The sequence below is a fragment of the Apium graveolens genome, chromosome 2, assembly GCF_009905375.1.
Source record: "Apium graveolens cultivar Ventura chromosome 2, ASM990537v1, whole genome shotgun sequence".
NCBI classification, from domain to species: Eukaryota; Viridiplantae; Streptophyta; class Magnoliopsida; order Apiales; family Apiaceae; genus Apium; species Apium graveolens.
The window spans coordinates 224,776,625-224,792,019 of record NC_133648.1 but is presented as its reverse complement, the minus strand read 5'-3'; positions in this window follow the sequence as shown (position 1 = coordinate 224,792,019).

Here is a 15,395-nt window from a genome sequence, read left to right as displayed (position 1 = left end):
CTTTTAACTCAATTTTTTTGATGTGATCAATAATTAGATCAGTTGCTTCATCCTTTGAATGTAAAAATAACACCCACTTATATTTGGAATATTCATCAACAATCACTAAGCCATATTTCTTCCTTGACATCATAACGTTGATTGGGCTAAACAAATCCATAAGAAGGAGTTGTAGTGGTTCAGTGATGTCAGTCATTATATTCTTCTTGTGTGATGTTCTCTTTGACTTTCCTTTCTCACATGCTTCACGAAGTCCATCTGGACTGAATTGGATCTTTTGAAAACCTTTCACTAATTCCCTATTATCCAAAGAATTCATGGTCTTGAAGTTAAAGTTAAAGTGAGGGAGCTTCTTATGCTATAACCAAATTTTATACAGAGAAGCTTTACTATAGAAACACATTACTTGACCATCTTCAGCAGAATTCCAGTCAGCTATGAACAAATCACCCCTTCTTACTCCATTACGAGTAAGCATTTCATTTTTCTGATTAGATATCAAACACTTCTCCTTCTTAAACAAAACTTCACATCCTTTATCAAAAAATTGACTTATACTGGGGAGATTGTGCATTAGAATTTCAAACAGAGAGATTTCATCAATGATGACATTATCAATTTCCAAACAGCCATATCCTGTTGTACAACCTTTGTTGTCATCTCCAAAAGTAACCACATTGCCAGCTTTCTCAACCACCTTTGATAGCATGGCTCTAGCTCCAGTCATATGCCTTGTACATCCTCTGTCCAGAATCCATATGACCTTCTTCTTCTGAACACCCTATAAGGAAAATGGATTAAGTTTTCTTTAGTACCCAAAATAAGTTGGGTCCAGCGGATTTAGAAGCATTTGAATCTTTACCATTTTTCTTCATAAAATTAATATGCTTAACATTCTTTGCTTTATTATTGACTAATTCCTTGTCACTTGTAGAAGAACCAAAAGACTTGCTCTTGGGCTTGGTGACAGGTGCCACTTTCCTAGCTTTAGGAGGGCTCACAGTCTTTTATCTACGAGTGTTCTTATGAGCATGCATATTATGATTATCATATGTACTATGTGATCGTGTGGAATCAAGATAAATATTCATAAAAGAAACTACACATGGCATGCAAACATGCTTTATGCACTTAGGAGAATGAGGTACTTTAACCTCTCTACAAGCATGAGTAAGGTAACAGCAGAACCATAATTATTACATAACTTCCTAGGGCCATTAGCTCATATCCTGCCATTTCTATTCCTGCCTCTCTTAGTCTTGAAAGTAAAACCTAGTCCAATAGATTGTTCATTATTACTAGTCACGGACTTACTAGGTTTCTTTGCCTCAACCTTTTTAGTGTTCTCTAAGTTGTCAACAAGTATCTCATGAAGAATATACAAGGTATCTTCATCATAAGGTTCAATAGTAGCTGTAAAGCATAATGTAACGTAATATGTAATAGAGGATATATAACTCAACATAAAAGGGAACATATAAATAACAGGTAAATAATGTTAACTATGAATTAAATAAATCGAGAAGAAATAAGATTGGAAATCCAGATAAAATATTATTGAATAAATACAAATAATCAAAACATGGAATTAAATCTCCAAGTCTGTAACCAAGTCATGGAAAAAAGTTCATGTCAATGTTCATGCCTCTGTGAAGAATAAAAGATCAAAGGACTTTTAGTAGCAATAAAATGTTTTGAGTATTGAAGATCCAAAAAATTCAATGATTGAAGGAAGCAGTGAATAACATATATAAAACATCTACTTCAAATTATAATTAGATAGAGTGAATTTAATTCAGTGTTAGTTGTTTATGAACCACACCAGTGCACTAAGCGTCAACACATCAAAAAAGGATTAACTTAAGTATTCATAAAAAATCAAGTTAACACATAATATAGGGATCATAAAGAATGCAAAGAATGGAGTTGTATTGAATATGAATAAGAAATTTCTAAGTCAAAGAATACCTAGTCGGCACCACCTACACTCATAAACATCACTCTAGGAGCCACTAAAGAAAAATTGGATAAGGCATGACTGTAATAGACTGGTGGCGCCACAAGGAACAACTAGCTATCACTCTAAGTAACACCCCCAAATCCGGGGTCGGGGATTCGGGTCATTACGGTCTTTATTCCCATTCATAACACTTTACTTTAATTTAATAATCAGCTACACAATATGACCCCACAGTAATACACACGCCACAACACGTTATAGTCTCTGAGATGAAATTGAAATAGGTAATAGTCATTGAATCTATAATTTAAAAGTTATTACAACCCAAAATGATTACTTAATATAGTTACAGTTCTTTTCCATAATCCAACATAAGTCATAATTATACATAAGTTGATTTCCCCAAAAGTTGACCGCCTAAACTACAGCTAATTACACCTGCGCATCAATGGCGACTAGGATATCAGCGGGAAGACGCGGGGTGTTTCCCACACTCTCTCGATGAGTTTTCTTGAGAACGGCCATCTTTCCTAACTGTTATTATATGATGAATAAATCAAGTAAGAGTGATCAATACAGCTCACAAGATAATATATAGTTTAATCAATAATGCAAGTATCTGAATCGATAACTTACTGAAAATCTTTATCAAGTGTAAAAAAAATACTAACTGGATATAAGCTTAAAAAATTGAGTTACAAAAATACTCCAATATACTTATATCTTTTTAGAAAAACTACTTGAACTACCACTGTTCAAAGTATAATAAGTTTTCAAAAGTTCATCGTATAGATGAGGTTACAAGATAAAACTTGTAGAAGATCAATCTTCAAAATGTCATTTAAATAATGAAGTTACGAGATACTTCATTTTTAAAACATCATTTAGAGAAGAAACTCTTTGGAACCTCTGTGTGAAACTAAACACAAGACTTTGTTCAAATACATTTGGGAGAAGGAAAACACTGGAATAACGTGATACCTTTGCTGATCAGGCAATGTATCACTCCCTATAATTTTCTACTGGTAGAAGGACGAATTCCTTTTGAGTCATCACCCTAGCCACATGAGGGAATTATGTTGGACCGTTCCACAGCCTCCTACACTTTGATGGATTGTCTCACAGCCTCTTACACTTTGTTGGACTGCCCCGCAGCCTCTTACACTTATTCTGGCATATAATGTGCTAGACCATTCCAGTTCCTTGAAGACCTTATCCTTATACTTGGAATCCAAATTTAATCGACATTCCCCAAGCATATAATAGCTCGTTGATAGGTACAATTGATAGGGATAAATAAATCCTGATTGTGTAATTAAATATTACATTAATCATACATGATTTGGGCTGCTAGGCCCAATAAGAAGATGTATGACATTCAGACAAAAAAGGCTAACACATTGATCAGGCCTGATGGAACAAAGAAGGCCCAAAAACCCTAAATATTAATTAATTTCGTAATTAATTAATAAGGGAAAAATCAGCTATTGAGAGGAGTCCCAATGAGGACATAAATCCTTGCAGATTAGCCTCTAAGGGACCTACAAGGATAAGGAATCAGTTTCCTACTATTTAGGACTCCGAAGTCCATTCTAATTCTGAGACTTGGCTACCAAGTCTCCTATGCCAAGTCCAATTCAAGAACCACCAACATCTATATAAGGGGCCTCACCCCCACAAATCAGAACTACATTTTTTGGCTTGATTCTCTAATTCATAGAGATACATGGGCATCTCGTAAAGGAAGAGTTAAGCTACGAAACATGAGAGGAGCCATTAAAGGCCTTGAGCTCCCGAACCTTAGTAATAAATACAGCAAATAATAACCTTAGTTTTTTTATCCATAATATTTGGCGCCGTATGTGGGAAAGCACAACAACGACCATGGCGAAAACACGGAGAACAGTTAGAGCCCTTAAAAGAGCAACACCAATGAGGACAACCCAAGTAATTTCTTCAACTGTGGAGGTACCTCCTCATTCAACCTATGCAACCATACAAGGAGAAGCCCAGATAGGGGCAACTGAACCTCAGCCACAAGGGACGATTCCCTCGGCTACTCAAGGTACGAATCCCCAAGTTCAACAACTACATGCACTTGTGAATTCTCGACCCATCGGGTACGAATATTCAACTGTTGTGACTACTAACCCCCTTATGGGATGCCCCTTTACCCCGAGGTTGGAGGAAGTGGACTTGCTAGATGAAGTGAAGCACGTGGGCGATCTCCCCCCTACAGACGAGGTTTGGCTCCTATCCTTGAGGATCAAGAATTTTCTGGTATTTAGAGACTATGAATCTTCGGATGATGAAGTAGCCCCAAGAAGGAGACGTGCTGGCGAAGAGCCGATGGCTGATGGTAGCCAACGTCCTAAGAGCACCCAAGGGACGAATCCCCAAGAAGCGCAGGAAAGGATCAGGGCTCACGAGGCTGAGATTCAAAGGCTGAGGCGCGACTTAGATGCGCACCAGTCCATCAGACCCCCAGTACCTCCTAGGGGGAGAAATCCTCCTTGTTGGATTTTAATCGCAGCGGGGCATGGCAAAACACTTTTACACATACAAAATCCAAATAAAAGCATATAAATCGTGAATAAAAATTTGAGGGATCGAATCTAACCTTTTAAAATAATTCGGAGACAACGATCAGAGATCCTTAGCAGTTGCTCCTCAAGTGTGAAGCACTCCACCAGTATCCACCAAGAAAACGATGTTAAGGAGGAGGAAGGAGGTGGAGAGAATTGGGTTTTCCAAACTTTTTGGGTTTTGTGTTGGTTGGAATAAAATTAGGGTCTATAATAGTGTATTTATAGGCAAAATTTTCAGCTGAAATTTTCCCATAAATAATATTATTATTATCCCATTTATTATTCTCATTAATAATTAAAACACCTTTTAATTATTAATCCTTTTTCTAAACACTTTAGAAATAATTCTCTCTCTTGATTTAATTTCCAAAAATTAAATCCTTAATTAATAATATTAAGAACTTTTCTTAATTAATTTATAATCAAATAAATCTCATTTAATCAATTATTAAATTTTCCAATTAATTATTTATTTCATAAATAAATAATTATTAGCCATTATTAATTAATTCCTCCACCATTAAATCATTCTCTTTTTATGGTGTGACCCTGTAGGTTCAATATTAAGTCGGTAGTAGAAATAAATAATAATAAAACTATTTTATCATTATTTATATAAATTCTCTAATTTATTAAATATGATTAATTAATTAATCACATTTATTCTACATCGTGAGGGATACTTCTCAGCATATCGCGACTATCTGGATAATATGAATTCACTGCTTAGAATACCAAGAACCTATTCAGTGAATAGTTACCGTACAATAAACTCCTTCTACCCTACAATGTCCCGATTAAATACAAGGCATAGATCTCGTGTCAAGCCTATCTAATTTAATCACTTGCTTACCATTTACTATGCGTAGTTCTATGCAAATTAGAAACTCCTTTCTAATTTCATTCACTCTGGCCAGAGATTCCTGAACTAGCATAAGTGGATGAGCCTTGAACATTCGCTTCCTTCACTGGAAGGGGTAGATCCTTTATTGATCATACACTATCTTCGTGTACAAATTCTTATACCCAGTAGAGCCCTAATAATTGTCCCTGGAGACTAAGAACTAAACCAAAGCATAGTTCAGTGTACACAAGATAACTATGATGACCTCAAGTCTAAGGATACTTGTACAACTATCACTATGTGAACAACTGTTGACACGTGAGTGAACTCCATCAGTTGTTCAGCTGTGCGAGTCATGTTCAGTGAACTTATTCCATAATAAGCACCTACATACTAGCTATAGTGTCACCACACAAATGTCTATGAGAACAGACATCCTTCATAATGAAGCAAGCATAGTATGTACCGATCTTTGCGGATTATTAATTACCAGTTAGTAATCCTATGACCAGGAACTATTTAAGTTTAGAGTTATCATCTTTTTAGGTCTCACTATTATGATCTCATCATAATCCATAAAAAGCTTTACTCTAAACTATGGTATATCTTATTTAAACACTTAAATAGATAAAGCCCGTAATAAAAACAAAACAAGTCTTTATTAATATCAATGAAATCAAAACAGATTACATAAAAGTTATTCCTAAATCCTAATACATGATTGGACTTAGCACATATTCCTTTCACTCCTGTCATAGACCTGGATGGTCCGTACAGAGAAGGGTTGTTGTCCCAAGGGATGATCCAAGAAATCTTCTTCCCCTTGGAGATCCTGATGATCATACTACGCCCTTCACTGAAGAAATAATGAATGCCCACATCTCAAGGAAGTTCAAGATGCCAACTATCAAAGCTTATGATGGCACGAGTGATCCCGCTAATCATGTTAGGACATTCTCTAATGCACTGCTGTTGCAGCCCGTGAATGATGCTATTATGTGTCGGGCCTTTCCTCAAACCCTGTCGGGTATGGCTTAAAGGTGGTATAGTCGTTTGCCCCCAAAGTCTATGGGGTCATTCAGAGAATTAAGTCAGGCTTTTATTAAGCAATTCATCAGCGGGAGAGTATATGAGAAAAGTTCAGCATCTCTTATGAGCATTGTGCAGGGAACAAAGGAATCCTTGAGAGACTATCTAAATCATTTCACAAAGGAGGCTTTAAAAGTCCCAGACCTTGATGATAAGGTAGCCATGAGAGCACTGCAACAAGGAACTAGGGATGAGTTTTTCAAGATGTCCTTAGCCAAACGCCCCCCGAAAGCATGTTGCAGCTCCAGGATAGGGCAGGGAAGTACATCAAGGTGGAAGAGAGCATGAGGAAGACCGTAGTGAGTAATGAGCCCACTGGAAGCAAGAAGGGGAAAACTAATCTGGAGTATATCGCTAAGGACAAGTATCCTAGAACCGAGCAAAACCCTGATTCAGCCCCCAAGAAGGGAGGACCTGGGCAAAAGTTCACTGAATACGCTAAGCTGAATGCTCCTAGAAGCCAGATCTTAATGGAGATCGAGAAAGATCAAGATATTCGTTGGCATAAGCCCTTGAAGACTGATCCTGCCAAGCTAGATAAGAGCAAGTATTGCAGATTTCACAAAGATATTGGTCATGACACCGATGAGTGTAGACAGCTGAAAGATGAAATTGAGTTCCTCATTCGAAAAGGAAGATTGAACAAATATACTGGAGAAGGAGGGGATAGGAATAACAATGGAAGAAAGAACTTTGAAGATCGTAGGAGGGACCAAGACGATTAGGGGCGGAATCCCCAGCCTAGAGGACCGGTTATAAATACAATCTTCGGAGGCCCACGACCCCGAAGGCCTATGATAAACACAATTTTTGGAGGACCAACTGTTGTTGGGTTATCCAAGAACTCCAGGAAAGCATATGCCCGAGAAGTTATGCATATTGTTGAAGAAGCCCCGAAGAGGGCCAGGACATGAGTAACAATGTCTTTTGATGATTCTGATCTGGAGGGTGTGAAATTTCCCCATGACGACCCATTGGTTATAACCCCGATAATAAGGAACATCCCAGTAAGAAGGGTCCTTGTGGATAATGGTGCTTCAGTGGATATCTTGCTCCATAACACCTTTTTGAGGATAGGATATAATGACTCCTAATTGACCCCAACCGACATGCCAATATATGGGTTTGCGGGAGCGGAGTGCCCCATAGAGGGGATAATCAAGTTGCTAACAACCATAGGACAGGAACCATGGAAAGCAACTCAAATGTTGGACTTCGTGGTGGTGAAGGCTAGTTCGACTTACAACGCTATCATGGGAAGAACAGGGATATACGCCTTCAAGGCAGTCCCTTCTTCCTACCATTCAGTTATGAAGTTTCCAACCCGGGATGGGATCGGAGAAGAGAGAGGAGACCAAAAAATGGCTAGAAGCTGTTATGTGGCCTCTTTGAGGGCAGATGAAGTTGGGGGCAGGTTCTTCCTATTGAAGATCTTGATATTCAAGAAAATGATGAGAAAAGAGGAAAGCCAGTAGAAGACTTGGTTTCAATTCCTTTAGCCCCCCAAGAACCTGAGAAGGTGACTTTTATTGGAGCAACGCTCGAGGAGCCCCTTAGAGGGAAGTTGATGAATTTTTTGCAAGAAAATAGTGATGTATTCGCATGGTCAGCAGCTGATATGCCAGGCATAGATCCGAACTGATTACTCACAAGCTGAATGTGGACCCAAATCAGAAGATAGTGAAACAAAAGAAAAGAAGTTTTGCTCCATAAAGGCAAGAAGCTATAAAACAGGAAGTGGAAAAGCTCTTAGAGGCTGGTTTCATTGAGGAGATTCAATTTCCAGAATGGTTAGCAAACCATGTAATGGTGAAGAAGGCCAATGGAAAATGGAGGATGTGTGTGGACTTCACTGATCTAAATGATGTATATCCTAAGGACTGTTTCCCGTTACCAAGGATCGATACTTTGATAGACGCCACTGCTGGGCACGAAATGCTGAGCTTCATGGATTGATTCAATGGATACAATCAGATTAAGATGCACAAGGATGACATTCCAAAGGTATCATTCATCACTGACTTTGGTGTTTATTCTTATCTTGTTATGGCATTTGGTCTTAAAAATGCAGGAGCCACCTATCAAAGGTTGTTAAATAAAATTTTTAAGAATCTTATTGGCAAGACTATGGAAGTCTATGTTGATGACATGTTAGTCAAGAGTCTAGTTAAGACTGATCATATAACCCATTTGAGGGAAGCTTTTGAGGTCCTGAGGTACCACAAGATGATATTAAATCCTACAAAGTGTGCTTTCGGAGTAGGATCTGGAAAATTTTTGGGATTGATGGTCTCCAAGAGAGGATCGAGGCTAACCCTGATAAAATAAAGGCAATCCTGGACATGGAACCACCAAAAACTGTCAAGAATGTTCAGAAGCTCACATGAAGGGTTGCTGTGCTAGGACGATTCATCTCCAAGTCAAGAGACAAGTGCTTATCATTCTTCAAGTAACTAAAAAACATTAAGGACTTTGTATGGAGTGAGGAAAACCAGAAGGCTTTCGAGGAGTTATAGAAATATATGGCCCAGGCCCCGTTGTTGGCCAAACCAGCTTTGAATGAAGTTTTATACTTGTACTTGGCCGTTTCAGAGAGTGCCTTGAGCGCTGTGTTGATTAAGGAGGAACTGAAAATCCAGAAACTCGTATACTATGTCAGCAAAATTCTGCATGGTGCTGAGTTGAATTATTCAACTATTGAGAAATTTGCTCTAGCCTTGGTAATGGCTTCAAGAAAGTTACGTCCTTACTTTCAGGCTCATCAAATTAAGGTACTAACAAATCAGCCCCTGAGAAATATCATTCATAGTCCCAAGGTTAGTGGGAGGTTGATGAAATGGACAATAGAGCTGGGAGAGTTCGACATCAAGTATAAGCCACGGACGACAATAAAAGCCCAGGCATTTGCTGACTTCATGGTGGAATGTACCATACCCAACCAAGAAGTCGGGGGGCAGGAAGATACCATACCTCAAGACAAGGAAGTTGATAAGGGGGACAAAGAGAAGGATGATAAGGAGAAAGAATATTGGGTTCTCTATTTTGATGGAGCATCAAAAACAAATTCAAGTGGAGTAGGATTGGTTTTATAAAGCCCTGATGGGTCCTTGATTGAGTATGCCATGAAGCTAGACTTCCCGACCACAAACAATGAGGTAGAATATGAAGCCCTGATAGCTGGCCTCAGCCTAGCAGGGACACTTAGAGTCAAGAACTTAAAAGTCCGTGGAGACTCGAAGCTGGTCATATCCCAGGTAAAGGGAGAGTTTGAGGCAAGGGATGATACAATGGTTAAGTATGTCCGCCTAGTAAGGGCTGTGATGACCCAATTCGATGAATGCCATGTTGAGCACATTCCAAGGGAGGAAAATGCTAAGGCAGATGTAGTGTCAAAGTTTGCTTCATCTGAGATAGAAAAAAGTTCTGGAAGTGTATACTTTTGCATTTTGAAAACACGGAGCATTGATGTTAAGCTTGTGGCTCCTATAGGCCTGGGGACATCATGGGTAGATCCCATTAAGGCTCACATTCAAACCGGTTGGTTGCCAAATGATGCTACTGAAGCACGAAAATTGGTTGTTCGAGCACTAAGATACTCTTTGATAGATGGAATTCTGTATAAAAGATCTTTCGTGGTTCCCTACTTAAGGTGTCTCAGGCCCGATGAGGCACGCTTGGCTCTTGAAGAAGTACATGAAGGCATATGTGGGCAACACTTGGGGAGCAGGGCCTTAGCTTATAAGATAACCCGTTTAGGCTTTTATTGGCCAGAAATGATGGTTGATGCCAAAGAATATGTGAAAAGTGTGATCGTTGTCAGAAGCATGCACCGGTTGTTAGACAACCCCCCGAGATGCTGACCTCCATCAACTCGCCCATCCCCTTTGCTATGTGGGGAATGGATATTTTGGGGCCTTTCCCCATGGCCACGGCACAAAGGAAGTTTTTGATTGTAGCCATTGATTATTTTACCAAGTGGATTGAAGCCAAGCCCTTGACCAAAATCATAACTAAGCAGGTTGCACAATTCCTGTGGGAAAATATCATGTGCCGGTATGGAATTCCCCGCATCCTAGTCACTGACAATGGAACACAATTCAACAACGAGGAATTTAAGAAGTACTGTGAAGAAAATGAAATTGAGTTACGGTTCACCTCTGTGGCTCACCCGCAAGCCAATGGGCAAGCGGAAATGGAGAATCGAATAATCCTGGATGGACTAAAGAAGAGGATTGATAAGTCAAGGAATAACTGGGTGGATGAAATACTCCCAATACTATGGGCCTATAGGACTACCTGTAGAGTCACGACTAGAGCAACTCCCTTCATGTTAGCATATGGTGCAGAAGCAGTTGTTCCAGTAGAGATATCACATTCCTCCCCCAGGATTCAAGCTTTCAATGCTGAGGAAAATGAAGAAGGGCAAAGGTTAGCCCTGGATTTAATTGATGAAGTATGAGATGAGGCACATGCAAAGATAGTGGAATATCAGAAAAAAGCTTCGTTCTACTACAACCTAAGGGTTAAAGAAAGATTCTTCAAACAAGGTGACTTAGTCTTGAGGAAAGTGGAAGCTTCTGGCGTAGGGCAGAAAGGGAAACTTGCCCCAAATTGGGAAGGGCCATACAAAGTCAAAAGTGTTCAGGGTAGAGGAACCTACAAGCTGGAGACTATGGATGGTTTTGAAGTCCCGGGAACTTGGCATGCCCAAAACCAGAAGGTTTACTAGGCGTAGAACAGTTAAAGTACGATTCTCACTTGTCAGAGTGACAAGTAGGTTTAAAAGCACCTTGAAGCTTTGCTTGCTTAAGATTTTTTATATAGAAGATATGTTTTAGATTTTATCAGGGTTGAACCCATTTCATGTAAGGTATCAAGAATACTAAGTTATAATAAAAAGCGTTCGACTTAATCTTAGCCTATTAGATTGATGCATTGTGAAGGATAAAACCAAGTTATAAACTTGAGTTTGAAAAATCGGAAAAAATACGATGATGCTTGGGCAAATACAACTGAAAATAATAAAAGTCAATTACAAAGTTCAATATTTCCTAAGAAAGAAAAAATACATAAAAACTTAGGCCTTGGAAGGCTGGGATTCTTCAGAACCACTATCCGAAGTCTCTTCGGATGTCTCTTTAGTCGGTCCCTCGGAAGTCCCCTCGGAAGTCTCCGCAGAGGTTCCCTCAGAACTATCTTCGTGCGCTTTGGATGCTGTAGGAGATGCTGGTTTAGGAGACGCTGGCTTTGGAGGCTCTTCTACCCTGGCCTTCTTTATAACGGGCTCAGGCTCCTCCTCGGAAGAAGATTCCTCCTCTTCAGAGCTGGATTCAAGCTCCTTCCTTTTATGGCCTTGACTTCCCGATGGGCCATCCTTAATCAGATCAGCAAGTTTATTTGAAATGCCCCCAAGTGCTGGAACTCACACAGGACCAGGAAAGGAAGACTGTTCATGGACTTCTGGAAACTCGTCCTGGATAACCTCCACAGCGGCATCCCAGCCTTCTTTGTAGCTGACTGGATGAAGGAGGGCATCATGCTCAACCATTAGATCCTTGAATTCCTGAGTATCCATCCAGCTGTCAAAGGCTTTGTCCTTTTGAGCCTTGAGGATAACATTCTCAGCCCGGGCCGTTTCCAGGTCAGAAGTTGATGAGGCGAGTTGGGCTTCAAGGGCCTCTATTCTTTGGTTGGCCTCCTCCAGCTTCTTGTTCGCATCCTCTAGGCCAACTTTCCAAGCTTTGGCTTGGTGAATCGCCCCTTGAAAATGGGCGTTCGCCTACAAGATACAAAGCAAAAGTAAGAAATGGGAAAAATTACAAAAAAAAGAGAAAAACTATGAATGCCAAAGGAAAAAGACGTACCGTCGCCAAAGCCTGAGCTCCGAAAAGCTCGTTGGCCTCCAAGTCCTGTTGAAGGACGAAATCTTAATAGTCAACATGGGAAATGGAATGCATAGACCATTCCTTGGAAAGCGCTGTGTTGCCTACAATTGAATCCTTGCCCCGGATTCCCCAAGCGGATTGGAAGAAAGCCCCTGGTTTTTGTTTGGTACGTAAAAGTTGGTTGGGGCCTTCTTCGCCTGGTTTCTTCGCCTGGAGTAGAAACTCTGGGAAACGATCCCCGAGGCACGGATCTTTGAAGACCTTCCCAGCATGTTTCATCCTGGTTATCTCCGGGTCTTTAGGCTTTGTAGCCTCCTCAATCTTCTCAGCCACTGCAACAAATAATAAAAGCGAGTTGAGAAATTAGCAAGATAAAAAATGGAAGAAACAAAGACAACTAGGGAAGGAAGGAAACATACTCTTTTTAGGAATGAGAGAAAGGCCGCGTTCTACAAGAACGGTCTCCCTGATAAGATCCCAAGAATGGTAAGTCCCATTATCTTGAGCAAGGAGGTTGAAAGCTCTGGTCTCCTTCTCAGACAAAACTATATCATTAGGGCTCCCATCTATGGCTAGCCCAAAAGACGAGCGAAATAGGGTGCCCCAATCGCCACCCTCCCAAACGACGTACAGAAAATCTTTCTTCCACCCCAAATTGTTGTCAGGGATGGACTTCCCGTTCACTATGTGGGGAACGGTTGGGCGCTGGTTTAAAGAAACCCACCCCGGATTCTTGTCAGGACTGTTCTTGAACTGAAAAATCTTTCTGAAAACAGCAACAGAAGTAGGGACATTGTGCTTGGCGCATTGCGACAGATAGCACAGAATCAACCGCCAAGAGTTAGGAGGGAGTTGGCAAGGGCTGATGCCCACATAAGCTAGCAAAACAGGGATAAATGGGTGAAAGGGGAGTCTGATACCTGCCCTTAAAGTGTCCCTGTAGACGCATAGTGCGTCATTCCTCCATTGACAGGCCCTGTCGGCCGGACCTGCAAGAACTAGCTTGAAAGGTTCCTTGATTTTGAAACAACCACTCAACTTGTCCAGCTCATTTGGATCCCGCAAGGCACTGATATGGTCGTGCGCGTCTAAATGCGCATCAGACGGGTACTCATCCCCTCGAGTGTTGATCATATCAATCAAGGAAGTGTACCTTGATCGAATGGGAAATTCATTGGACTTTCTGGCCACATTCATCTTGGCCAAACGAGTCATCTTCTTATCAGCCATCTAAAAAAATGGGGGGCACATAAGAAGACAATTTTAAACGCAAACTATGCAAAAATAAGCACAAGAAGAAAAAGGGTTTACCTGAAGTAATGCTTTGGGGCTTGCTAAATGGAGGCTTTGGGGCTTTAAATACTCTGACCTACAGTTATTCTCTGAGATCCTTAACAGAAGAAAAAAGAAAGAGAATTTAGAAATGAGAAAGTGAGGAGCAATAGACTTTACTCACTCCTTTAGATAGGAGAAAAAGTGAAGTTGAAGGGACAAAAAGCCCAGTAGGGATAAAGGCCCAAAGAAGAAATCCCAGAAATGGAACGTTCCAGAATACTCCAAGGAATTCCATAGAAAATAAATAAAAATTCCTGAGAATTCTAGAGAATTCTAAAGAAGGTGTTTTAATATATTAAAGCCCGGATTAATATGGAAGAGGCCCAATGGGAGGCCCAAATCCAATTAGGATTTGGAAAAATAGAAGGCCCAAATCCAATTAAGATTTGGAAAAATAGAAGGCCCAAATCCAATTAGGATTTGGAAAAATAGAAGGCCCAAATCCAATTAGGATTTAGAAAAATACAGGCCCAAATCAAAGCCCTAAAAAAGATAAGGCCCAAACAAGGCCCAATCCAAATTGAATGAGAAGGAGGCCCAATAAGACCAGGATTGAGGTCGAATTCCAGGTCGTGAATTTTGTTCAAATTCTTTCGAACAGACACCCGAAAATTACGGGTATAATAGAACAGGATTGAGGTCGAAAGTCAGGTAAATAAGACCAGGATTGAGGTCGAATTCCAGGTCGTGAATTCTGTTCGAATTCTTTCGAACAGACACCCAAAAATTACGGGTATAATAGAACAGGATTGAGGTCGAAAGCCAGGTAAATAAGACCAAGATTGAGGTCGAATTCCAGGTCGTGAATTCTGTTCGAATTCTTTCGAACAGACACCCAAAAATTACGGGTATAATAGAACAGGATTGAGGTCGAAAGCCAGACCAGGATTGAGGTCGAATTCCTGAATCAAGCATAATATTTTTCGAGAATAAGTGTAGAAACCTAGACTAAATTCCGGGTCGAAGAATCGACTAGGATCCTGGTCGAAATCCAGGTCATGAATCCTAGTCAAAGCCTAACGACCAGGAAGCAAATAAGCACAGAAATCTCGACTAAGATCTAGGTCGAAGGTTCGACTAGGATCCTGGTCGAAATCCAGGTCGTGAATCCTAGTCGAAACCTGACGACCAGGAAGCAAAGAAAGATATAATTTTTGACCAAAATCCAGGTCAAAGATTCGACTAGGATCCTGGTCGAAATTCAGGTCGTGGATCCTCGTTGAAGTCCTTCGACCAGGATTGAAAGGCTGGCCCAAAATTTGACTAGGATCCAGGTCGAAATTTTGACTAGGATCCTGGTCAAAAAAGGGCTGAAAAATTGAAAATATTTGTGAAAAATTGCAGAAATTTGAAAAAAAATCTCGGAAAAAAGGGAAAATTCCTGAAAAATACCAGAAAATTCCTAATAATAGGGAGAAGGTAAGAAAATAAAAGGGAAGTTTTTAAACGAACCTGAAGCTGCGTACAAGGCAAATCGTTGTAAACGTGTAGGTCGCTCCACTCTTTACGCAAAACGATACCCTGAAAGGGAATGAACGAACTTAACTTTTGCGAAATCTTATACGGTTTCCCAAAAGTTGGGGGGAAAATGATAGGGATAAATAAATCCTGATTGTGTAATTAAATATTACATTAATCATACATGATTTGGGTTGCTAGGCCCAATAAGAAGATGTATGACATTCAGACCAAAA